This window comes from Candoia aspera, chromosome 3 (assembly GCF_035149785.1).
Source record: "Candoia aspera isolate rCanAsp1 chromosome 3, rCanAsp1.hap2, whole genome shotgun sequence".
In the NCBI taxonomy this organism is placed as follows: domain Eukaryota; kingdom Metazoa; phylum Chordata; class Lepidosauria; order Squamata; family Boidae; genus Candoia; species Candoia aspera.
In genome coordinates this window covers 175,794,946-175,821,898 of record NC_086155.1, presented here as the reverse complement: position 1 = coordinate 175,821,898, position 26,953 = coordinate 175,794,946, and the positions used below count along the sequence as shown (strand labels likewise).

The 26,953-nt window shown below is 36.0% G+C and overlaps 1 protein-coding gene across 5 annotated transcripts in view; it reads left to right on the top strand.

Annotated features, from left to right (window-relative positions):
- Positions 1-26,953, top strand: part of NCOA2 (nuclear receptor coactivator 2) — a 132,084-nt gene that overhangs the window by 1,089 nt on the left and 104,042 nt on the right. For 4 of the 5 annotated variants that reach the window (XM_063299374.1, XM_063299376.1, XM_063299375.1 and 1 more), the window contains exon 2: positions 9,567-9,643. The gene's annotated coding sequence lies outside the window, so the exon portion shown is untranslated. The remainder of the gene's footprint in view (positions 1-9,566; positions 9,644-26,953) is intronic. The other variant, XM_063299373.1, reaches the window with a different exon arrangement.

Sequence of the window (26,953 nt, the reverse complement as noted above, 5' to 3'; positions counted from 1 at the left end):
CTTCTCCAACTTTGTGCGCGGCGGCGCGGCCTTCGCAGTCCCCCTTTCCCGGAACCCGACTAGGCCGTGCCTGCTCGCTGCTGGGTGCGAGCGCAGCCTGGGGAGCCGCATTGCTGCTTCGTTTGCCTGCCTGGGTGGGGGAGGGGACGGCACGGCGGTAGTAGTGGCGGAGGCGGCTCCGGCAGCGCCTTGGCTGCGCTGTCGTCCTCTCCGTTGGGCGGCCTAGCAGCCGGATTGCTGGCCGGCGGGCTGAAGGCATCTTGGGCGCCTCAGCTTTGGGGCACCCAGCTGTTCGGCGCCTCTTTTCCCTCTTCCCGGCTGTCTTGGCGAAATCGATCGCGCTGTGGTGGGGGTAGAGATGGAAGCGCGGGGAGACGCGTCACGTTGCTTTCTGTGCTTTCTGTATGGGACGCTTTTTGTTTAATGTGGGGGGTCAGAGAGAAGAGCGAATTTCTACCTCCCCTCCTCTTATTGTATTTGGAGAATTGCGTACGCCTCCCCTGTCCCCGTGTGGCAGGGAGGGTGTGCGCCTAATCCCTTTTCCACCTGCTCCCTGAGCTTTACTTGTGCAAGGGAGGCTATCGGACACACACAGCACAATTCTGCCGTAGCTTTCGACTGAAGGTGCTCGCAGTACCTAAGGCCTCTGATTCCATGGAGCACAGCGATGGCGTTTTTGCTTCTTCGTAGGCAGAAGCTTTTTTAACTCCTTGCTTCTGCTGTTGCAAAGGTATCCAGGGTTATTGGTTGTCTTGGTAACTTTGACTTTGTTCTTGTAATACCTTTTTTTCATCTGCCACCTTTCCACGTATTCTTGTCATCAGCTTGACACTGAGGCTTTCTTAAGCTCATTTTATTGTATAAAAGTAGATGAATAAATGAACAAAAGTTGAATTAAAAAAATGGAAAAATAAATTCATAATTCTTGTTTACCTTGCATCACATATGTATATAGTCCTTTCAATGACAGATTTGTTTGGGAGGGTGTAAACATGTTACCAGTGTGCTTTTATGAATATATTTCTAGAACTGCTTCATGAAAAGTTATTGATGGCCAAAAGGTTTTTTTTTTACCTGTTAACCAAAAACAGTTAAGTAATTTAGAATTTTCATGGAGAAAATCTGTATAGTCGCGAAGAGTGGAAACTGACTTGATGGCGCATAATCAAAAATTTAGAATTTTAGCTTTCTGGGACAGTCTCTGAAATTATAGCAAAATTCTGAACATTCTAAACTATTCATTTCTAAGTGAATGTAAAGGGAGGTATATAAATTTTACAAATAAACAGATAACATTTGTATAGATCTTCAAGTAATTCTGGTTTCATTATGTTTTAAACATTCCTATCTTAAAAGAAAAAGTGGAAGGTAAATTAAAAAAAAATAAAATACAGATTTACAGCTTCATTTGTCATTCAAGTACATAAAAAATCTGTGCTGAATCTTTCTACTGGGCATCTAAGGCAATAGCTCAGCTTTAGCCAATATAAATATAGTATGTGGCATACAAGAATGTTGATACTTGATTACAGAACAACCAGTTCTTAATTTCTTGTTCCATTATGATTTACTGTGTTTCTTAATATAGTGAAAGAATTTGCAAAAATTAATTAGTAAAAGTATTGCTTAGTAAGAATTGTTTAGTGGCTGCAAAGTACTGATTTTCTTGTTAAGTTCTTTTTTTAGTAATGATTTTGGTGATGGTAACAATATCTCTTACTATTTGTGTTTTAAATATGCTGTAGTACATTAAAGGTGATGACATAATAAAACTTACTAGTCTCTAAATTATCTGCCAGAAGACTTGGTTGTTTGCTGGAGGGGTTATTACTGTTCGCCTTATGTTTACAGGTTTATCTTTTTAGATTTGTCTATAGATTTATAGATGGTTTCTATAGATTTAACTCATGAATCTCATTATTAAAACTCAACTTCAATAATGAGGATTAAACTGTAAGGCAGAATTAGCTTCTCTGTGGCCTGCTAAGGATGCTCTCATTGATTATTAAGATCCTTGGGTAACCAACCTGCCCAATGTCATGTAATTGAGTTGAGTGCCCATATAAATTCAATAAATAAACCATTGCTGGAATTTTTGTGATACTGTATATTATCTGTGCAAGTCCTTTATTTCAAAAGAGGACTCTAGTGTGGATTAGCTGACATAGAATCAATAATTGATTGTATTCATTGTGGTCTGAATAAGAAAGTGATAGTGTCATATCTTTCTATTTATTGTTTATTGTTAATTTATATCATGCCTTTCCTCTAGGAGTTCCCTCCTCCAATTTTTCCCCACAGCAACAACCCTGTGCAAAGTATTGAAAAAGACCATACCCTGTCAAAGGCTTAGTGCAACTCCTTCAAGAGTGTTCATAGGTTGCCTATATCCACAGGCACAGACATACTTTCCGTGGGATTGTTGGTGAATGAAGTGGCTGTACAGGCATTTGGAAATGGAAATGACTGGGGAAGGCCTCAGAAGAGCTGTGCTGAACCTTTCAGGGAACACAGCTGCTTCAGGGAGTACAGTTTTCTTACACCAAAATGTTTCAAAAAGCACTTCTTTAAATACTTTGCACAGCCTGCCATAAATTATTTTTTATGTATTGCATTTATAGGTTTAGTTATTATATGAGTGATAACCTCCTGTGTTGCTTCTAACACCTTTACAACTTGCTATAATCACTATTCATTTTAACCTTTGGATAATTGTGAGATGTTTGAAAATCTAGGATGCTAAGCATGCTTTCTCTGATGGGACAATAATTGCAGTGTTTGGGTGGAAAAATAATATGATAGGTGATAGGCATGCTAAACCAAGTTGATAAAATAGGTTTAAAATAGGCTTTGTAGCTGTTCTACAATGCTCATTGTCTTCTGTCATCTTTTGTTGATGCTGCTGCCTCCATGTTGACATCTGTTGTAGTTTGTAGTGATAATGAACTCTCACAGAGTGGATATGTAATGTAGAAATTCTGAGAATTGAACTGAAGGAAAATATAGTTCTGAAATATTTTACAAATAATTGTGCTCTTGAATTGACAGGACAGTGCCCTTACACATGTTTAATTCTCTTTACGTAACAGTCTAAAAGGGGACGCGGTGGCGCTGCGGGTTAAACCGCTGAGCTGTCGATCGGAAGGTCGGCGGTTCGAAACCGCGCAGCGGGGTGAGCTCCCGTTAATCCCAGCTCCTGCTCACCTAGCAGTTCGAAAACATGCAAATGTGAGTAGATCAATAGGTACCGCTTCGGCGGGAAGGTAACGGCGTTCCGAGTCGTCATGCTGGCCACATGACCCGGAAGTGTCTATGACAACGCCGGCTCCAAGGCTTAGAAACGGAGATGAGCACTGCCCCCTAGAGTCGGATTCGACTGGACTTTACGTCAAGGGAAACCTTTACCTTTACCTAACAGTCTAAAATCCAGCTGTATATTTGGCAAGTACTTGATGTTCCTTTCCTTGGTTCTTGCTTGTGTTAAAGGAAAATTCTAATAATACTAGATATGCTAACTTTTTTTTTTGAGAATTAAAATCTAGGTGTGTTTTCCTGTTATGGTTCATAAATATTTTACTGCTTTGATATCAAGAATTGAAGAGCCAAAGAACATGCATTTGTTAGCCACCAAATTGTCCTGTGATTACAGCAACACACAAATTTAATAAATAGTGCAATACATATGCCTGTGTGTGTTTGTGTTATAAGACTTCCTCATCTGAACCATACAGTGAAATCTTGTTACAGGTTAACACTATTGTATCTAACCTCATTTAAAAAAAATATGTAAAAAGCAGAACATTCACTTTGCTTCCTTCTTCATCCATTCTCTGATTATATTGTTTGACTGTCTTGGATAGTTGCAACTACTATCATGTGGAAGGAAGTGTGGCTGTAGTAGAAAAGAATTAGTTGAACATATGTATATCTCTAGAAAGATGTTGATTATGGTCCTATTACCTGCTTTCAGGTGCGTACTATCTTTTGCAATGAGGGATTTTGATTTTACCAAAAAATGTTTTGATTTGGAAGTAAACATATTAAATTTGAAGTGTTGTAATATGTGCTGTTGATTCTTCCAAAATATTCATTTATTCAGTAAATGAAAGTGAATCTCTTAACAGTTACATGTAAACTAAAAGGTATTGTAAATACCCTTACTCATTTTTGGGGAAAGTAAGCTTTGTTAATGTGTTTCTGCTGCAGTTTAGAAGCTTATGCCATTCAATGTATATTTATTTATTAGATTTTTATCCCACCTCTATTTTTGGTCAACTCAAGACAGTATACATATCTAATGCTCCTGCCTCCTGTTGTCCCCACAACAGCAACTCCGTGAGGTGAGTTGGGCTGGCTTTCATGCCAAAGGGTTTTGTGACCACAACACCAATAGTTACTGGTTTTGTTTCCTGAGTTGTGGCAGTATGGGTTTGTTAGCAATATATCTACTGTAGGAAGAGATTCTGAGCACAAGTCAGTATTTAATATTTCAAGTCACATTGAAATATTATAATTTTGAAATATAACATTGGATTTGGTCTTTTGAAAATGGGAATATGAATTGGGGGAAGGAGGAAGAATCCCAACTGATGTTCTTAACTTTGAAAAATAGCTGAAGATTAATATTTAATAAAATTATAACACCACAATCACTAGTTAGTGGAGTGCCAGAAGAGTACAAAATGTATAATGGATGCTTTCCTAAAGTAGTGTTGATAGTTCAAGTCATGTAATTTTTCACTATGTAATTTGAATTACCTTTCAAGTCATCACTGTTGCCTTGTACCCTGCATAAGTACATAGGCCTTCATCTGAAGTTCTACTCAAAGGCTGTTGTACATACAATGTATATTTTCAATGCTGCTGCTTTTATATATTGTTGACCATACTTGATAAACTTCTTTAGAAGAATATGCAGCTGAAGACCAAACAGGATAATGATACATTAAATGCATACAGTATGTGCACAGAACATGTCTTATTTTTACTTTGAAAATAACTGCCAGAGAGTTACAGCAGCAAATAGTGACGGGTGACTTGACTTTTTACTTCTGCACTGCCCTCTTAGGAGAAGTTGATCACACAAAACCATTATTTTTTAATCCCCTGAGAGAAGCTTCTTCCAAGGAGAATAGTTTGAGATTTGGGCGGCATATAATTTTAATAAATTACTATTTTTCACATGCTCAGTTTTCACTGACAGCGATGGTGTAGGATGATAATATTAAATCCCTTATTGTTTCATGATGCAGTTCTGTTAGACCCACTTGTAGCTACTTTTAAAGAAAAATCAGGGCATATTAAATTCTGTATGGTTAACTTCTTAAGAGAACAGTGCAGAAGTAAGTCAAATCACCTCTCACTATTTGCATATTAAAATGTGTATATTAATTTATTATCTGTCTTGGTCTGAAACTTGAAAACCTGGGAATAATTTCCAAAGAAAAATAATAGAAAGGGACTTGGCATCTGTGCACTGCTAACCAATGTGAACATCTCTTTTCATCCCAACCCAGTAAGCAAAAGCAGGTTCATTATTTTCAGTGGTACTTACATTTTTCTAAATAGGTACAGGATTCTCATATTCATATACTTGTAGTGCTTTGAAGACAATGCTAGCTAGTGAGCACACTTGAGTAACCACTGAAATGCCAGATTCAAAGCGATTCAGACTGAGATAAAATCATTGCTTGTCAAGTATTTGACTTTTCATAATGTAAAGTGGTTGCATGTCATGAGAATCAAAAGAACATAACTCTGCTGAGTTCTATGGCTAATTTCCAGTTCATTTGATTGTCATATCTATGCTCAATTGTGGTCACTAGTCATTACAGCATATGTCCTGTTGGCTCTTTTGTAGGAAATATAGAAGAGAAGTTTTATTACTTTATTTTTCAGAGGAAGGTAGAGAATGAGTTGTCACCTAAAAATACTGCAGAGAAAACTTCTGTTCTAAGCTGAACTTGAAAGAGGAAGTGCACCTGTATGCTAGTAATATTGCCTAAAGCTGCTTCCTGTTGAACATTGGAGGTGTATCTTGCTCTATAACCACTGTTGATTATTTGGGTGAGCTGATTATATTACTTTTGGTCACATTTTATATTTTACAAATTATTCTGTTCCTCTTATATAACTCACTAATATTTTTAAAATCTTCACTAATATTCTGAGCACATAGTAATAGTTTGTGAGTGGGTTTGTGTTATTTCCAGTGTAGTTGGGAGGTACCAGAAAGACAAAGCAAGGTAAAGCCCAGCTCAGCCCCTTTGTGGCTCATTTCAAAGAAGCTCTGTTGGAAATTTAGATGAGCAAGTTCAAATGTTGCTGTAGAAACAGGCAATTCTAAACGTTTATATAAAGTCAATTGCAGTTCCATTTCAATGGCTCTTGTACTCCCCTCTCCTTTCTTCTCCCATTCAGAAATGTTTACCTTTGTTTATGATGACAGCTGACTAGGAAACTTGTAACATTTTGCTCATGTACTATATTAGGGATCTCCAACCCCTGAGCTGCGGACCGGTACTGGTCCATGGCCTGCTAAGAACCGGGCCGCACAGCAGGAGGTGAGTGGTGGGTGAGCAAGTGAAGCTTCATCTGTATTTACAGCTGATTCCCATAGCTCGCATTACTGCCTGAGCTCCGCCACCTGTGAGATCAGCGGCGGCATTAGATTCTCTATTAGAATGCAATCTGAGTTTTGCAGCAATGGCGGGAAAAGTGCTGAGCTCTGCAGCAATGGCAGAAATAAAGTGCACAATAAATGTAATGCGCTTGAGTCATTCCCAAACCATCCCACCCCCCTGTCCGTGGAAAAATTGTCTTCCACAAAACCGGTCCCTGGTGCCAAAAAGGTTGGGGACCTCTGTACTATATGACATGTTATAACTAAGCAAACCAGATGTAGCAGCCTATCTTGCAAATAATGTTTTTAAACACAAAAAGTTCATACTGTAGACATATTGCTGGATTTAACGTACAGGGTCAGAGGGAAACTATGTATTTAAACAAAATTATTCCCAGTTGATTATGTATGTATGTATGTATGTAGCTTATTAAATTTTGCTACCACCCATCTACCCCCAAAGGAGGGACTCTGGCCGGTTTACAAAAACAATAAAAGCATTAAATATCTTAACATACATAAATATCAAATACAATATAACAATATAATATGAGACATAAATATAGTATAAAATCCAGATGACGATAATAGATATAAAACTGCTCATGTATATCTAGAGGGCCATTTTTAGGGCACCAGCCATCTCCAGGAGTGATAACTTCCTTCCCTGCCCCAGGCAAGGTGGCAGAACCAAGTCTTTAGTGTTTTTTTAAAGGTCACAAGAGATGGATTCTGTCTTACCTCTGGGGGAAGGATGTTTCATATGTCCTAAGCAGTGGTATAACTCTTTTTTCAATATTTAGAATATTTATTCTTTTTCTTTTTTACAAACAAAACTTGTATCCCCTTGTCATAATGTATAGGTTCTACATGGTTTCTTTTATATCCTGAAATAATATCTTAAAATATTTCTATATATAATTTTAATTCTATCTTCCAATTTGAGAGTAAGTATTGGAATATGGGAGGAGTCTACACATTTGGTACATTTCTGTCTCTGTTGTTAGTTTCTGCTAAACCACCAGGTTTGAAACAACAGAATAACCACCAAAAATGAAACGTCTGTAACTTTTGGATAGGAATGAAGTTAATAATTACGGAACAACATAGAATGGTTTATTTGCATGGAGTGAAAACAAAATATCTCTGTCTGGGAAGTTATTAGAATTGGTTCTTCGCTATATATTTGTTTTGTTTTTGTTTTAAATATAGTGTCCATCAACAAATACGAGTTCTAGGGTGATGTACAAGATAACAGAACAATAAAATACAATAAAACTTCAACAATGGGAGGAATAAAAACATCTGCAGCAGCCAGAACCATTTATTTAAACTTCCCCATCTAGTACTCTGCCTTGGTCTTTCCTAGTTGTCTCCTATTAAGGTCATAACCAAGTTGCCACCTAAACCATAGCACTAAAACATTTCAGAATGCTGAAAAGTTAAATACACAGGCAACTTTTAAAAAAACCTTTATTGACAGTTGATGAATATTTTGAGGAGGCTACATATTTCAGTTACCTTACGGATGCAAGCTGTAAAAATTAATAACATTTATACCCATGTTATTATTTATTTTAAAAAATTATGCAAAATGTGATGCTGGAAACAGCCAAAAACATTTGCATTCTGTTGACTTTCTGCTTATCTGAGACCTGTATGTATTAAGAGTCCTGAAAAGTTCTAGAGTTAAATAGTTTTGGTAAATCACTGATCTGAGCATAGGCAAGGCTGCAATCTTATGCATACTTATTTCTTTCAGTAGGACATGCTATTATGTAAATATGCTTAAAGTTTAGATAGGTACAATCATTTACTTACTGTATTCCAATGTTTTGTGTTTTTTGTTAGACCCCACATTTCTGCACATGGAATTATTTCTATGTGCTTTATGTTAGAATACTAGGTAGGTAGGTAGATAGGTAGATCCCGGATTTTTTTCTTTTTGTTCATGCCTTATTATATAACTTTTCATATGCTTATGCAGGTCTTTGAGGAACAGTTCTAGAATCTAACTTTTTTTCTTTTTTTCTTGGTTACTTGGACTGAAGCCATTGTGCCATGGGAGGGTCATTAATATACTGTAGCACTTCCTCTAAGTGTTTGTAGAATCTCCAATTAAATACTAATTTTAGAAAAGCACAATTAAAAAAAACACTTGTGTTGTCTATTGAAAATTTGGTGAGAACACCAATATTTTGCAAAATACCTGGGATGAAATTATTGAAACTTCATTAATTTTTGGCTATTTTTAAAATACAGTTTTAACTTTAGTGCCCATAAGACAACTTTAAAAAAATGTTCTAGCAGTATGCTACAGTTTTGTTCTGAAAAATAAAATAAAAATAATCTGTAGGTATTTCATGCAATAATGATTTGAATACTAAAAATTGTTGCTAAATGCTGTGGTTATAGGAACTTGCCTTTAATAATAAGTAGCTAGGTTCTTAGGATTTCATTGATATTCATCTTACTAAATTTTCCAGATATCTAACTTTTTGTCGTCATTTCAATGAAGAGCTTATCTGGAGAATTATTTGATCAAGGCGATTTTCTGAGTTGATTTTAAGTAGGTCACATGCTTAACATGCTCAACTGCATCAATATCTTGCTTCTTCTAGAGCAGAATGTAACCGGTTAGATGCAAGTAATGCTTGTACATCATTCCTCCAAATGCTCTATTATGGGAAAGTGAGAGACACTGAATATGGAACCCTGCATTGGTTGGTTGGTTTTTTAAAGCTAAAATTTCTTTACCTGTAAATCTGATTTGCACACAAAAAACATTAAAGAAAGAATAATATTCTTTAGAAATGGTTGGCTTAAATTATCAGGAAAGGAATCATTTTGGAGTATTTTAGAGTGACAAAAAAATTAATGTGACAATATAGAATAAACAATAGTATTTGGTATGAATGTTTATTGTCTGTTTGTTTGTTTATAGCAGGCTTGAGATGTATCTGAAGATTGAAGTTTTCAAATATAGAACCAGTACTGATTTGAATGCCTCACTGAGTCTTGGTAAGTTGTCTTTATTAAGTTATCATTATCAGGAATGAAGCATATGACTTTAGGGGATGAAATGTTGCACAAACATATTCAGGTTGTGCTTTCTTTCTCACCTGGATTCTCTAATCCTGTTGAAAAGCAGATCTCATACGTTCACATATTAAAATGACTTATTAGCTAAGTCATATTGAAAAGCAGGCCACAAAACAGAACATCATTAAATAATTAGGAAATTAATTAACAAATTGAAAGCACTTGAGCCATATCAGTTTCTGTATGATTGTGTAAAGTATTGCATGATCATAACTCTATTCATTCAGAAGTAACTCTGCAAATCGACACAGATTAGCTTTGATTGGGTCATGGATACAGCTTGATTCACTTCATCAAAACAAAGAGATCACCCAATTCACCTTAATTGCTTTAGGTGTAGTTGCTGGGGGAAAGAGCTCCTTTCAACCTTCTCCAACCCTGACTGAAGTGCTTCCTGGTTGGGCAGCTTTGGAATTGCTTGTAACATTCACTGAAGCTGCCCCACGTGAAAGGCCTTCAGTATGAACTGCTGGATCTTCAGACTGAATGCCTTCAGTACCATCCCATTGGGAAGTGCTTTGACCTGTGTTGCCAGAGGGGACTCTTCTTTGCATTCTCCACAGTGCTCCTCAGTGAAAGTTTTTAGTTCTTTCCAAATGATCTCTTCCAACTAATGAGGGCCCAATGGCTTAAAGATAATTTATTCATGCTGCTGGCCTGTCTCAAGTGGGTCAGAGGAAGGTTTCTTGCGGCCATTGCTGAAAATTCAGTGTACGTCAAGAGGTTTTTCAACTAGACTTTTGGGTATACAGTACATTGTGAGATTCCCCACAACATGTTTGAACTCTCCCATTCAGGAAGTCTTTTGGTCCATACCTAGAGAACTTTGGACTGGCCACATTTCTTGCACACTGTGGAATTCCCCTGTGGTCTGTGGTGATGCCCAGTCTTGAGACCCCAGTGATGCAGTAAATGGCTCCATTATCCTTCTCTCACTACTCTTGCCAAAGAAAGTTCCTGTCAGTTGTTTTCTGTAGTGGAAGCTCTAAGAAAAAATGTTAAAACAGAGTCCAAAGCAAAACAGCACAATTACTCTGTTTTGGACTTAGCAGTAAAAAGTCTGCAGTTGCTTTGTAAGTGAAAAATAACATGAAAGCAAATCTGACCATTACAAAAACAAGGGACAGATGGAAAACAACCTTTCCACATAAAAGAGGGGGCTGGGCAGCCTATTTCATAGAACTGGCTTTTGAAACACAGCAGTCATTAGACTTATTTCATTATGGCTTCGAAGCTTTTCTTCAATAAAAATAACTTACCAGAAGGTGTTATATCTTGTGAGCTTGGCTAATTGGTTCCAGTCCTGCCTGTTGGACTGGAAGTCTGACAACAGCATCAAGGTATGTTTCATTGGCAGCTTTGTTGCAGTGAGGCACTTTTTTAAAGCTTGCACTGGCTTCCTCCAAATTGTATCTTGAGTTTATGTAATGAGGCCTTCTCCTGAGAGTCTTAAATTTTTAGTTTAGTTTCAAAACTTGTTTTTTTTTAATTGTAAATCTTCTTTAAAAAAAACTGCAGGCAAACCATGACCTGCCTAAAAAATGTACCTCCCTTTTTTTCAAAGATAACACCCTTCTCTTGGGTTACATCTGATAGATTAAGAATAAAGATGGCACAATCAGAAATAAAATATAAAAGGAACAGTAGACAATAATTCTGTCTATAACCAAGCACAAATACAGTCAGTTTATGTTTGTCTGCATTTGCGTAATTTACCTTACAAATGTGTACCTGGCTTGAGAGAATGATTTGGTCTAGTTAGAAATAGGTCACTGACTATCTAACTAGAGGCCAGTGTCTACCACCACCATCACCCAGGTGTAGAATTTTCCATCAATCTTCCAAACTATTGTTTTTCCTAGCTATACTTACAAAATGAGCAAAGATAGGATTCATGCAGGCTTCTGGTAGAATAGAAAGCTTGGGCAAAATGGTAGCATAGACATACAGGAATTCCTTATCCCTACCACAATTACCATAACAAATTCCTAGCTTACTGTGGTAGGATTTTGTTTTGTCAAAGTGCACTGCTTCCCACTGGCCTTCTGATTCCATCAGTGATTTCTTCTCAGGTTGCTCCCCTACTTTAGCCTTTTTTCTTCCTCTTGTGGAGTTCTATTACCACCATAACTATAATGCTGCTTCCTTGTTTTGTGTTTTTCTCCCAAGTTAGTTATCAGCTGATTTGAGATTCTTAATATTACTTTGGATTAACTTTTTGCATGGTTCCTCTTTACATCTATTAAGAAACCAGTACTTAGTCAGTCTTTATATTTGGGCCATCATTGTCTTTCCCATTGAATGTAAACATGTTTATCAATGTTATATTGCCTATTGTTTTAATTGACTGTTTTTATTGTAAACCTCCCAGAATCCCTCTGGTGGGAGGAGATGGGCAGTGACAAATGTGATAAATAAAATAAATATATAAAACATGGTACAAAGCTCAGTAGGCCTGAGTCTATGTTTCTCCGGTTTCCCATTATGACAGCTGTTGAAACTGAGAGGACTATTAAAAGCAGTTTGTAAAAAAAAAAAAAAATCTCACTATGAGATTTTCTGATATATAAAATATTCCATTAAAAAAAGGTCAAGCTCTTGAACTAGCCTAAAGCAGTTATTTAAAGCCTACTTTTTTTTTGCACATCCAGTCAGATTTTTAGAAAATGATCTGTAATTTCATGAATGACAGTGTTTTTCATGTATGCGTTTTGATTATACAAAGTTGTGATTGTCATTCTTATTTGGTACTATATGTATTATATTACCTGGGAGAGCGAGTGATGTCAAAAACTGGCAACGATCTCCGCCATCTAGGAATGACTAGATGAAGGCAGATTTGTCTCCAGTGTCTGAATGAGGATAGTGAAAGAGTTACCCAAGTGACTGCTTGACAGTAACTGGTGCTAATTAAATACAGAGTCAGATAATGACACTGATTCCTGGATGAAAGCCAGTAGATTTCCGTTGGCTTTCAGAAAACTTAATTTTCTAGCTCTGTTTATCTATCAGCTTGGTGTGATGTTGCAGCTGACTTGGTATTCATGGTGAAAACAATGAGTATCTTCTTGCATATATTTTTTATTAAATTAGTTAGACATTAGTCAGATTAGACATCTGATGAAGGTAAACAAAATACCTTAAACCTAGTTGTCCACAAAAAAGAGAGAACATTAAATTCAAAATGGATTTTTAAATTCTGCTGTAGATGCATTAGGGGCAATCAAACCAATAATTTATTAATAAATAAATTATACTTTATCTCAACCTTTCCCACAACAATCAGTGAACTAAGAGTTTCACAAATTTGCTAATGAAACAAGTTAAGCTAAATCTCAGCGCTTCTTTAAAGAGCAAAGTCTTGCAGCAAAGAAGCCATCAAAATATTGTGCTTATTTGTTTCTAATTGCTAATTTATACTTTAGCATTCAATAATAATGGAACAATCTTCACAAGATGATGAAAGTATGGAGAAGATATTCTATAAACTATCATAAAAAATGAACAGGGTTTATACTCTGGATTCATCCACATATAGTGGAAAAACCAGCACTGTTACCTGATGCCAAGAATTACTTAATGGTCAGCTAGATTTAAGCTGCTGATAAGAGAAAGCAGCATAAGTATTTAACTGTTGTCATTTCATTTTTAATTCTCAGTATTTTTGTTTTTGATTTTGTTGGTGCATATTTTGTTATAATTGTGTGATTTTTTAATCATAATGTACACAACTGTTTGCTGAGTTTATTCTTGTATAGCAGACCTTTATATTAGTTAAATGCCTTTTATTCACAATTTCCAGTTTTAAGTTGAATTAAGGAGAGTCATGCCTGAAAAAGATAGGTAATTTGTGTTGCCTGTGAAATCAGTGAAATCTGTCCTTTGCTTCATTATTTATTGGCTAATCCTATGAAATAAGAAACTCAAAGTTAAGATGATGAAAAAGTAACTTTACAACCACATTTATGACAAAGGAAAGCTGAAATAAGTTTATAAGCACAGTTGTTTCACTTAGTAGCCACTTCACTTAACGACTATTGCCGGTCCTAATTGTGGTCACTAAACAAGGACTACCTGTAAAATTATGAATAGCTATAAATTTGTCTTTTGTTCACTTATGCTACATGGGAGTTTGGCCATCCCTACCATGACAGTAACTTATGAGAGTGCCCATAATGTGTACTCAAAATTCTAAATGTACCCATTGGCTCAGGAAGACAGGGATCCTCTGAATTAGGAAACAGCTGAGATACCTATCTACCCATATATTTGTGATATTTCTTGCAAGCAGTTGATTTGAAATAGAACAAAAGTAAAAAGTGTATCCCACCTATAGGTTTCCTATTTCTGTATAAGGTGCCTGGGTTATAATTCTTCATTTTGATTGTTTCAGCACAAACAGTATGTCTAACAAAACAAATGAGCTTTGTGATATGGGAAAGACTAGCAAGTTCATAGTATAAGCTTTCATAGTTTAGATTTTCTTTGATCAGAAACATGTATTTTATCCTGAATTATACATAAATACACATGATTAAGAGAAATAAGAAATAGGAAGTTCAGAGGGTAGATGAAACAAGAGTGTACAAATGATTGTAATTAATGTATTAACAGCCAATCATACAACATATCATGAACATTTCATAACCTTCTGAAGTAGATTATAGTCTGCTAAAATTTATAATGAACTATGTAATAGTAATAATACATATGTTTTTGCAACAGATTTTTTTTTTTTAATCATATGGCATAGCAGTTCGGTGTTCATGCTGCTTTTTTCTTTCTGGGAAATCCTTGTGAGGTCCAGCAACCAGATGTGTAGACTATTTAGCTGTGACAAGTCACGTTGCCTGGGGTGCACCACAAGGAGGCTAGCCTACATTGCACTGAGTTAGGCTGAATGAGAGTGACTGGCCCAAGGTCACCCAGCCGTTTTTTATGCCTAAGGCAGGACTAGAACTGACAGACTCCTGGTTTCTGGCCCAGCACCTTAACCACTAGACCAAACTGGCTCTCTACAGATTAATATAGCTGCCCTTCTGGAATTTGTACAATCTGTCCCAGGGGAGTGAATTTCTGATCATCTGGACAAAATCTAGGTTTTTGCTACTTTTGTACACATGTATAAAATAGTAATGACAAATGTGTGTCATATGATAATATTGAGTACCTACTCTGCTTTAATGATTTTCAGCTCCATGTAGCTGTGGGGCTTAAAACATTACTGGAAATATAGGTGCTGCTTGATAATAATGTTTTGTAGTTACCAGCTGCCTGTTCATTTTTCAAAAATAAAACAATATTTTAAAAATTACACATTGCTCATTTTTTTAACTTTAATTGTATTTGCTTTCACTTAAAAATATATTGATAATTTATAAAAGCAATATCCAAAATACGTTTCTAGAATTGTGGCATGTTTATGCCAGCATTTTAGAGCAAATTTATTTATTTATCAAATTTATATGGCTGCCCATTTCACAAAAAGTGACTCTGGGAGGTATACAACAATTAATTAAAACAATAAATATAAAAACAGCCACTATTTTAAAAAATGTGAAAAAAAACCATGGCACAAGGCAGGATGAATTTTAACCACAGTAATGGAGCCACCTCAAGATCTCACCAATCCCCTTCAACCCCCAGGCCTGATGACATAGCCAGTGTTGTGGGACCTCAGGAACATTAATAGGGATGGAGCTAATCTCACTTCAGGGGGGAGGATGTTCCATAAGGCAGGCACCACACAGAGAAGGCCCACCTCCTGGGACCTGCCAAGTGTAGTTCCCCAACAGACGGGACCTGCAGCATGCCTTCTCTGCCAGATCTGATGGGATGGGCAGATATAATCTGGGAGAAGTGGTCCCTCAGATAACCTGGCCCCATGCCATGAAAGGCTTTAAAGGTTAAAACTGCACTTCGAATTGGACAGGGAAGCAATCTGGCAACAGTGCTATTCGTGGAGCAGAGGGGTACACTGTGCTGTTCTAGAGGCACACATAACTGCTTACGCTGCTGCATTCTGCACCAGCTGAAGCTTCCAGATACTCTTCAAGATCAGCCCCAAGTAGAGTGCATTACAGTAGACCAGTCAGGAGGTGATTAGGGCATGAGTGACTGTGAGCAGAGCCCCCGATCTAGGAATGGGTGTGACTGACGTACAACACAAAACTCTGCAAAGGCCCTCCTAGCCACGACTGCCACCTGTTCTTCAAGCAGGAGTCATGAGTCCAGGAGGGCCCCCAGATTGCGCTCTGGGTCTGTCTGGAGCAGTGTAACCCCATCCAGCACCAATGATGGCATAGTCCTAGAACCGGCAGGCCCCAAAACCCAAAGCCACTCAGTCTTGCCAGGGTTCAGCTGAAGCCTGTTGTTCCACATCCAGACCCTCACAGCCTTCAGCCATTTCAGGTAAGAAATTCTTAACATGTTTTATTTTTGCCAACAATAATTTCTTAATTTATATAAAAATTTGGTAGGATACATGGGTAGGTTATTGGAATTAAATAAATTTCAGTTAGTATCTCAGCCACCGACTTCGTTTATTTCTCTTATCTGTTTCTGTGCTTTGACAACTAATAGTGGCTATGAGAAGCTCCATATTAATCATATTTTAATTATATTAACCACTGTAACATTTCAGTGACTGGATTCACATTATGCAAACTCATAGTTTAGTCACGGTTGAATAAAACACAGCAAACGTTCTAAGCTAAAATCAAACATGTCATACTCAGTTTCAGCAAAATGTATGAATCTTGTAATATCTTGATGCTATAAACTTTTCCATAGTTTTGCAGGAGAAGCTTTAGTCTTTTGTTTTAAAGTTTTATATTGGAACTTACATAATGATGCTGGCTTGGTCTTTAATGAAATTTGTGTCTAGAAATCCTAATATGGGAATCTTGAAGTTTGAAGACATGCAGGGTTGATGCTAAAAGATTTTAGAAAGGAAGCTTAACGAACATAAACTTCAGCAGGTAAATGAGAATGGTCAATTTTTCCACACATAAATATACTTATTAAATTTAGGATAAATCTAAAGAATTTTGCCAGATTTTACTGCTTAGACTGATCAATTTGCAAATATAATTAATACCATCCTGATTCTTTTACTAAAGAAACTCCCAATTTTTGGCAGCCCTGAAAGGTGTTGAGGACAGGCTTAAATGAGAATTTATCTGGTTTGAGGCATACTACCTCTTTCTAAAAATATACAGGAAAGTTTAAGAATATAGTAATCTATAACAAGAGGTGGTTTAATAAAATTCAGAAGCTTCCTCAAGAAATTATGCTTTTCAAAGATTTCAGATATTGACATCATTGCATTTATAGGTCATAGTACTTATCACGTCCATAAATTTGTCCCTAATAAAAGGAAATCTTACATAATAGAAACAACAAAAAAGAATATGTTCAGGCCTGGAGTTAGCCAACTTTTGAAAGCCAGGCAGCAGCTGGTTTGTCATTCTTTTAGGTAAGTAACAAATATAGTGGGATGAAAAGTGGAAGAATGAAACATTTAGGGTTTCATTGGTTCAGATCAGTATCTGAAATAGTACCTGTCCCCTGAGCAACTCAGAGATGAAGAAATATTTGTGTATCTGCTGAAGCATTAGTGTACTGTTCTCAAATATTCAATAATATAGATTCAATATAATTTATATTTGGATAGATAGATACTGTATTTATTCCTGTAAGCTTAATAAATATGACCTAGAAGATGTGGAGAACAATATAATTTCAAAAAAAGGAAGTATGACTAAATTTTCTCAGCACATTGTTTAATTGACACTGATATTAATGTTTTTCAAACTTCTTTTAACATTTTACATACCCACTTGGTTTTAAAAGTAACTTTTGGAGATATTTTACATTGAGCCATCTTGCATCAATCCATCTAGTGATGTCTCTGAAACCTGCAGCTGCATTAGCAAAAATCGTTTTTTGAAACTCTCCTCCTAGTCTTGTTCACTGCATTAGAGATGTCAGGAGTTGATTGTAGACCTGTCAAGGCTGTCAAATGCAGTAATTTAATTACTAACTGCAACAATAGTGGCAAGTCTGATTGCTCAGAACTAATTTCCATAAGTCATAGAATCCTTCCTTCAAAAACAGCTGGCTACCTAAGTAATGTGTAAAGCTTATAAATACAAGATGTGCAAAATATTTTTTCTCTTAAACAGTAGAAAATCAATTTGAACTAGTTTGCAAAGAGAGCCAATTTGGTGGACAGTACTGGCTAAAGGCTAGAAGCTGGGACACCATGAGTTCTAGTCCAGCCTTAAGTATGAGATCAGCTGGGTCACTCTCTCTTAGCCCTAGGAAGAAGGTAATGGCAAACTATTTCTGAAAATAATGCTAAGAAAATTGCATGGACTTGCCCAGTTTTGAGTATTGTAATTAAAGAATTAGGGCAATTAATGGTCCCTGTGTTAATAGCAAAATTACTTAAAAATTATGTCATACTTTTTTATCGAAGTGGGTTTTGAGAACATAGGATGGTTTCGTGGCCTCTCGTCTTTTGAATTAATTTACCCTAAGTCCCAGCCAAATGTCAGTAAAGAAAGTTGTAGACTCAAATGTGTAGAAGATTAACTTCTATTCAGCTTGCAATCAAAATAAAGCTGAAAACTGTTGCTTCATATATTTTTCAGAGTGAGTTTTCTTTGCTTTTTAAAACATTATTGGATTATGCTTGTTTTTAATCTTGTTTCATTATGCACTGCAGATTTTCCCATACCAGTAAAACTTTACCAATTTAAATAATAATTTAATCAATGAGAAAATTTAATAGTTGCCAATATGTATAATCAAAAATTTCATTTTAAAACTGTTAAATACTTTATTTTGTTTTAAAACATATTTTTGTAAAGCATTCTTTTTTTAACAAACGTAGGATTAAGTAATTAAAACTATTTGCTTAAATTGCCAAGAAAAAGAATAATGAAGACTAGTTACCTAGTTGCATAATTACCTAGTGAACTTATTGAAATACATTTCTAAGAATAGTCTATTATTCAAGGTGAATGGATAGATGTTGGATGTTGTCATGTTTCCTAGGAGAAATTGCACTTTTTCTCAGGATGTGAATAAAAGTTGAAATACTTAAATATTTAGTTTTCATTCCAAAAGCATTATTCCTGTTTTTGACACATCTGCACAAAATTCTTTGGCAACTGAGATTCAGTTGGTTTCTGTGTTTAGAACTGTTATAAAATAACACAATATATTTCAGTGTTTATTTCTTGTAAAGAACACAACCACAATACTTTCATAAAGTTCCACCGAACTCATGTGGTTTTAACCAAGTATAATATTCTGTATAACATTCAACTGTAAAACATTATTTTTTCATAACTTTGCCATGTTTGACAATATTGCTGTTGTCTTGAAAATGTTTAAACTAATTGCAAACTTGAATAGTTGTATATCTCCATTGTATGCCAATGGTTATGTGAAGTTCCAGTCTTAAGTTAGGCATTCTGGTGCACTCCAGATGTTTTGGATTTCAGGTATCATCAGATCCAGATAGTATGAGTAATGGCAAGTGACAGTAGAAATTACAGCCAAATATAACTCAAGGAACTAGGTTATCAGTCCTTAGGTTAATAATGTTTTTATCCAAAAGTATTCAGTTGTTAGCTTGTTTTTTTGTGTTTTAATAAGTGTTGAGTCAGTGATCAATCAATCCTGGTTTCCAAATCAGTTAAATGTATTTATTCAGTAAAATGTTTTTGTCTGTTATTTCCAGTATACCTGTTCAAACACAATTATAATCTGTTTATTTCCCAAAAGAGAGCAAACACTATCCCTCCTAAACCAACAACAAAAATTTACAGTAGCATATTTTTGAATTTCATACAACCTGCAATTCCTGTGGGGTTAAGTTTTGGCACTAGATTAAATATACAATAATAATTGTATAATAAACTTCACCAATTCCCTTAACATAGGTTCAATGAATAACCTTTGAATTATATTGCTTGTAGCTTTCAAAAGTGATTTTTTTTCCTTTGTTTATATTAATCATTAATAAAATCTTTCCATCTCTTTAAAGGCTCTAAGCGTTTACATTAGCTTAAGAGCAAAAGCTACTCTCACCAATTAGCTTCCTAAGCCAATTAGAAGATTCATTTTGCACTCTGCTTTAAGTAGTTTTATAGTTTCTTTAACTTTAGTATCTAATGCTTCAAATTACATTTAAGTAACTCACTTTAAGCTGGTTCTAGAGTTCTCAGGTTTGTAAAGTGTAATGGTGCTCCTTCCTGAAAGAATCCTTAACCAGATTTTGTGAAAATAAAAATAAATAGCTTTCATATGTAGAATTCCACACATGAAAAGCATTGTGCTGTTTTCTCTTTTGAGACTTATTTGTATAACTGAATAGATAATTGTTCCTGGGTATGGCATGATTTCTGCTGTGGGGAATTGGAATGTGTGTATACCCTTTGAACTAGAACACATGAAGTATGTGAAGATCGTCTACTGCAAACAACTGCACTGTACATGTGGAAACAGAACTTCTCAATTTTCAGTGTGACTCAGGGGAATTGCTGTTTACCACTACTGGCATATTGGGATCTAAAAACAAAAGTATTGCCCAAACAATATACCTTTCAAACATTTTTTTCATTATTACTGCCTAATACTGAAGTTTGTACTAATAGCAAAAACAGGCCTATATTTAGATAATTTTGTGTTATTGAAGCTCAGGCTGATGGCTGCTGTTGGAAGACTGTTCATAAACAAGCGATCATTGTAGGAATACAGCTATGTTAGTTTATGGTAGCCAAAAATCAGGAGGAGTCTGATAACACCTTTTCAGGCTAAAACATTTATTAAAAAGGATGTATTACACCTCACCTCATCAGTTGCAGTGAAGTGGTTAGACTGATGTAGGATTTAAATTGGGATGAGGCGGAAAGGGGGGGGAGACAGAAGACGGGTTGGTTATGCATTTCAAATTTCTAGGCTACTCCATTACAGATCTCAGAGCAGCCATCTTGGAAAAAAGAAACTTTTACAGCATAATTGAGCAAGAGACTGCTGAACTCACATGTATCTCATAAGGTCCAAACAAATACAATGGATTTTTAACACATTACAATTGTTAACTGATAAGGTAGTCTCACAGGTAACCTACATCTTCATATCCAACCTGTCTTCTCTCTTCCCTTCCTTTTTCCCCATCTCATCCCAGTTTAAATCCTATACCAGTCATCCCAGTTTAAATCCTATACCATTGCATCTGATGAAATGAGCTGTAGCGCACAAAAGCTTATGCCTTTCAATAAAATTTGTTAGTCTGCCAAGATCCATATAAATACCTTATTGCATTATGCAAAATTTACAGTCCAAATTCTGGTATTGATGCTAAAAACATGATTAAAGCTGTTTGAAAACATGAAATAAGCTTAGCCTTATTTGAGCACTAGCATAATTCAGTAAAATACAGTATTGAACAGAATGCTATATTATAAGAGATGTTGCATTGATTGGTAAAGAATGACTGTTCGTTTTAGTTCACCATAGGTGCAGTATCTCTTTGCAAAATATATAGTCATTTCTCCCCCTACCTATATCAGGCAGTACCATCAGGGTATTATAAAATAACAAGCCCAAAGTTATACCGTCTACAATTTTTCCCCATCTGGCATGGTTAATTTATGCTGGATGAGAATTCTGGAAGTTGTAATCTAACGCTTCACATTGGAATAGTGTCACCATCCATAGTAATTTGTCAGTGGCTTGTTATGTATGGCACTCAGATATAATTTGTTGTGGCTTCACATGTTTCATGAGTTCAGCCATTGGAGTATATGGCTTAGTGCAGTGAGTAAACTCCTATTATGTACTGTTCTGTGGTGGATGGGTCTGCAGTTAACATTATTTTGCCAAATGGGAATAACAAGCTAGAGAGTGATGTATGATGTAAACACCTTCCCATTTACCTTAATTTACTTGCTTGAATATATCACAGTAGGACAGTATACAGAAAACATGGATCCTATGACCTCTCTTTATGTTTATTTGTTCCTCCAGTGCAGGAATGGGAAGTGTTGCTTCCATTAAGTGTAATACTTTCCCAATACCCTTAGTAATACCATTCAAAATGTTTGTATTTGGAAATGAATATCTTGTATTTATACTGTAATACATTCCAAACAGAAGAAAAGGATTGTGTGCAAGCATTTTAACATACAGCTTATTTCTTCATCTGAACTTTGAAATAGGTGATCTGACTTTCCCACAGAAAGAACAGTAAAATTGGTTGTAATTTCTTCAGCTTTTCTTTGGTAAAATACACAATTCAAGGTGGTTTTTATTGTGCCTTTTTTTACTAGCATAGGAAATAGACACTCCCATCATTATGCATAGAAAGAAGAAAGGAGGAGAGAGAAAAAGTGAGGACTACATGAGAATCCTTACATTGAAAAGAAAAGCAAAACTTTAAAATGTATATGCTTTAAAGCCTGTCCACTTCCACTCTTAAGTATTAAATGGCCCTGATTATCCTTTATGTGACATGGTTAGATTTGGCTTGTGTCTGTGCTTACCTGGTTTTTAGTTCTTTGCCAAGTAAATACCCACTTATCTGTATTATATATTCTAGTTTTGTACAATAGTAAGATATGACCAGGTAATGCAAAAGGCATAAAATCTTTCAGGCGTAAGCACAGTTTACATCCATGTATCCACAAATAAGGAACAGTGGGTAAATTAAAATAGGAATGGGGGAAATATAACTAAACTAGAAAAGAATAAGAGAATAGGCATAATTGTCAACCAGTTAAGAAACAGTCCAAGGAAGAAACAACAACAACACAGTCTAGTAAAAAGATTTTGATTGACTTTTGGTGTAGGTGGTAGCTAAAAAGTGAGAGGTGACAGGAATGGGTTAGGGTTAGGGAATGGGTTCAGACCCAGAATTGGCACAGAAGGATTTGCTTACTCTGGATGGATATTCTGTACATGGAGAAAGAGGGGAGCATGATCAAATTATAGCCCTGGAACTCTCACTGATTTTTGACTACAGGTGTTTTGTGTTGAATTCTTGAGGAAGCTAGTGTTGGAGCTGCTGCTTGGTGGTGGTTTCACTCTTAGTGAGTGTTATCAGAAGATTATATTGGAATAAATGTGTTCTTATGCTTTGGAATTGCCCTTTGGGGTCCTGCAAGTTTTGTTTTGTCTCGCTATTTAATTTTACATAAGATATATATGCAGTCATGGGAAAGATTATACAGAGCTCAGAGTTAGTTGCTATTAGTACACTGTTACTCACTTGTACTGTTTTTTTGGAGACTTCAAGGTTAGACATCTAAGAGGCCCTTTGGGTCCTCAGACGGTAAAGGACTGGTTGTGGGAGTGTAAGACAAAGCTGAATTAGGAGAAATAATTGCTTATTGCAGGAATTGGGCTTCAAGATGTGCTTATTTTGCACTCCTGCTTAAGAACAGGTTCTTAATGTGGAAGTCCTCCTGAATCTGGCGTTGACACTGGACATAGACATAATATCTGTGGAAGTGGGGGACCTGCTGATTAACTAGTTTCATTGGTACCCGAAGGAAAGAGAACTGGCATTCATGTCATATACACTGATAACCTCAGTGTTGAACTGTGTAAATTCACACTGTTGAGCACCCTTTGAAGATGGTCTGAAAATTGTAGCAGGCCCAAAAGTGCTGTATCACTCCTTTGGTGGAATAGCTGCCCTGGTTACCTGTTGCTTTCTCAGCCGAATTCAGGAACTCACTCTGATATATGAAGCACACTAAGCCCCAAGACACTTGTAAGGCTGTCTTTTCATGTTCAGCTTGCTGTGTACTCTCATTTTTCTGTGGGTTATCTTTCACAGGTCCCATTATAAGGTTGCTAGACATCAACGGTTCTGCTTTTTTCCTGTGGCACATTGATTTTTTTTTTAATGGAATATGAATAACAGTAAGCCATGTCTGTCCTGTGGCCAAATGGGGATGTGGCAACCTGTGCCCTGACATCTACTGCCTGCCCTCCTGATCAGTCTTGAAGTGGTCAAAAGTATTCAGGTAGGCTATTCAAACTGCCTGTATATTTTTCCAAAGAAGGATTCCTCCTTCAGACCGATAGATTTTTTTCCCAAGGTATCCTGCAGAATATGCCCCACTGCAGTAAGAGCATGTTCTAAATTTTAAAGTTAAACTTTAAACAGTATTTGCTGCTATCAAACAAAAGCATCAGTAACTAGGCTTGTGCAAATCCCTTGAAAGAGATTTTGCAACACACAGGAGCACATACAAAGCACCCTTCTTCAAATCAATAAAACAGTGACGTCAGAGCTGTTGTGTTGTGCACATGCGTGTGAAGACAGCTGGGAGCAGCTGTGAAGCCTGGAAAAAAAGATGGGTGCTTCAGTGATTTCAAGAGATCTGCTTTGTATGTATGGCTATGTGTTGTGAAGCAACTCTTTCAAAGGATTTGCACAGCTAAACAAGTAATATAAGTGATCTCTGGAGACATGCTCCATATGCCTGTCTTTAAGAAAAGGATCCTTAGGGTTGAATAAGGAGATGGCCTAAAAATGCCTAAGAGGCTTCTAACTTTTAAAGAAAAACAAAAGTTGACTGATTAGAGAAAATCAGTTGTTTGTTATTATTATGATAACTAAAAATGCCAAAAGGCTTAAAAGCAAAGTCAATATACTAAGGACGAAAATGTAGGAAAGAGAATTAAGCCATGTTTTGTGTCTGTATAGGAGTAAATGTTTTGAATGAACTTTTGGTAGTTGAAAATCTGCATGTGCTTTAAGCATAAAAACACTTTCATTTTATGTTTTTCATGGCAAGAAATAAATATGTCCCATACAATTTATATTTATATAGTACATAATCATTGTGGGACCTGCCATTAAGTTTTGCCTCTTTATTTTAATCTTTTTCTCTACCACACAACATATAATATTTAACTTGTATTAAATAGTAATGAAGGCAAGGAAGAGTCACCTACCTCTTCCTGTTGCCAGGTCTTCCAAGTTGTGCTAGCAGGTTTTCCTTGTGATTCACTGTGCTAGTGCAAACATAATACTTATAATAAATGTTATAAGAACGAGTACTAAGGATGAGTCTTCTTCCTCCTGTGGTTTAATTGCAGGAATAGACTAGGAAGTTTTTCCTTCTGTTTTCATTAAACTGATGTTATTGAACGTGTGCGGTTTTTGTTAGTCTTAATTATGGTTAATATTAAAAGCTGCCTTTAAATCTTGTTTTGGGTCACTTACATCAACTTACACATGTTTCTCCATAATGATTGTCTACTGGGTTGAGTGGAGATTATTTTATGCTTAATGAATATAAGATTGAGCACCAGTAATTGTGGAAAAGACTGAACACAGTTGGAGTAACCTTTGAGTAAAGATGCACCTGATAGTTCTGTTGGACAACAGATTATGAATTCTGTTGATTACTCCTGTTTTATTCTCCCTAGACTCTTCTCCTGATGTTCCCCTTCCCTTGTAAGTTTTTAAAGCTGCAAAGAACAGTCCCCTTATCTGAAAGCAATTTTTGAGGGTTGAAAAAAACTTGGTTTAATTACACCCAAAGGCTGTATCCAAAGGCCGTACCACCCAAAGGGACTGGACTCTGCACAAATGGGACTTCCAAGCTCTACTAGATCCCATTCCTATAATATAATAAAATGGTGTGAAATCAAACTGTAACCAAGAAGTAATTCTATTGTATTTGGTTTGACAAAGAAGCAATTGTATTACTGAAGACTTAAATTCTTGAATTCTTATTTTGTATTTATCTTAAAGAAACAAAATTGATAAGAACTTGGGCACTTCCCATTGTAATGCTTCTCCTTTCTGACCTTCTGATCATGAATAAAATGAATGACACTGAAAAGAAACAGTTTCTTCTAATATACTGATAAGGGACCATCACTGCATTTCTGTTCTATGTTTTTGGAATATTTGGCAAACATTCCTGGGATTTAGAAAACTGTTATTAAACAGAAAACAAAGATGCTCTTATTTTCACAGTCTTTCAAACATTTTTAAAATAAAAAAATGAGATGCTTGAATGTATGTCTGTGTTTGTGTAAAAGTTATTTCTGGTGTTTTAATGCTCAGTGCTAATATTCAAGTACTCTGAAATGTAAATTGCCATGTTATTGAAGTAATTGTTTCAGTGGGTAATATTATTAAGGAATTAAGGAGAACAAAATTGAACTAGGGGTGTTCACTGTCTGTTTTTAAACTGGAGGATCATATTGACTTCATGATCCAATCAAATATTAGTTCGCTGTTTCTTATCAATTTTAATATTTTAGAAATAAATGCCTACTTAATACAGCCCTGTACTTTACTTTGTTTAGGTGCTTATATGTGTGAGAAGGTTTCTATGACTGACAGCTTCCCACATAACAGGTGGAGCTTGAATCATGGAGTTAGTAATCAGATTGTTGTATTGGTAACAGTATCAGTATGTAATACATTTCAGGAAAACCTTAGTATGAACTGATGGTGTGAATATTTTCATTAACATTGTGATGTAGGCTAGATAGAGAAACTTGTTTGAGGGCAGTTCGATTAGCCTTGGGACTAAGTGGTAATCTGATACAATTACAGTTTTTGAATAAGATAGTTCTTAAGAAAATACATTCATTTAATTACAGTCAGTGTGTTTTTATTGTTCTCTATGACTGATTTAATTTGCTTAGACTAGCTAGAAAATTATTCAACACGCACTTTCCCCAGACTAAAGTACAGTGAGCAGGATGGGGCTACTATATGGTTGTGGTTGCTGCCAAAGATGGATGAGGCAATCCAAGATGATCTTATGGAAGGTGTTACAGTACTGTCACTGAGTGGCTTTTGTGATTTGTGGAGCTGCTTTGGCAAATATTAAGCTAGCTTTAAACTATGCACCAAGTTTTAATCAACCAATACCTTTACCTCTCTGATTTGGATTTCATGTCTTTCTGTGAAAACCCCCCCAATATATTTCAATATAAATTTTATTGCTTAATTTGTAAACGTTTTCTTTTGTTTAAGCTAAATGCTGAGTGGACACTTTCCCCACAGTAAGACTTGGTATCTCCTGTTACTAGTGAGAACCAGTGTATATAAATGTAATGGGAGGAAAAAGCCGGTTTAATTGTTACTCTCAGAGGCATTGCTTTATAGCTATCCATTATAATGTTTTATTAGTGTAGAAAATAAGAGGACAGCTGAGTTTAATGATGAATTTG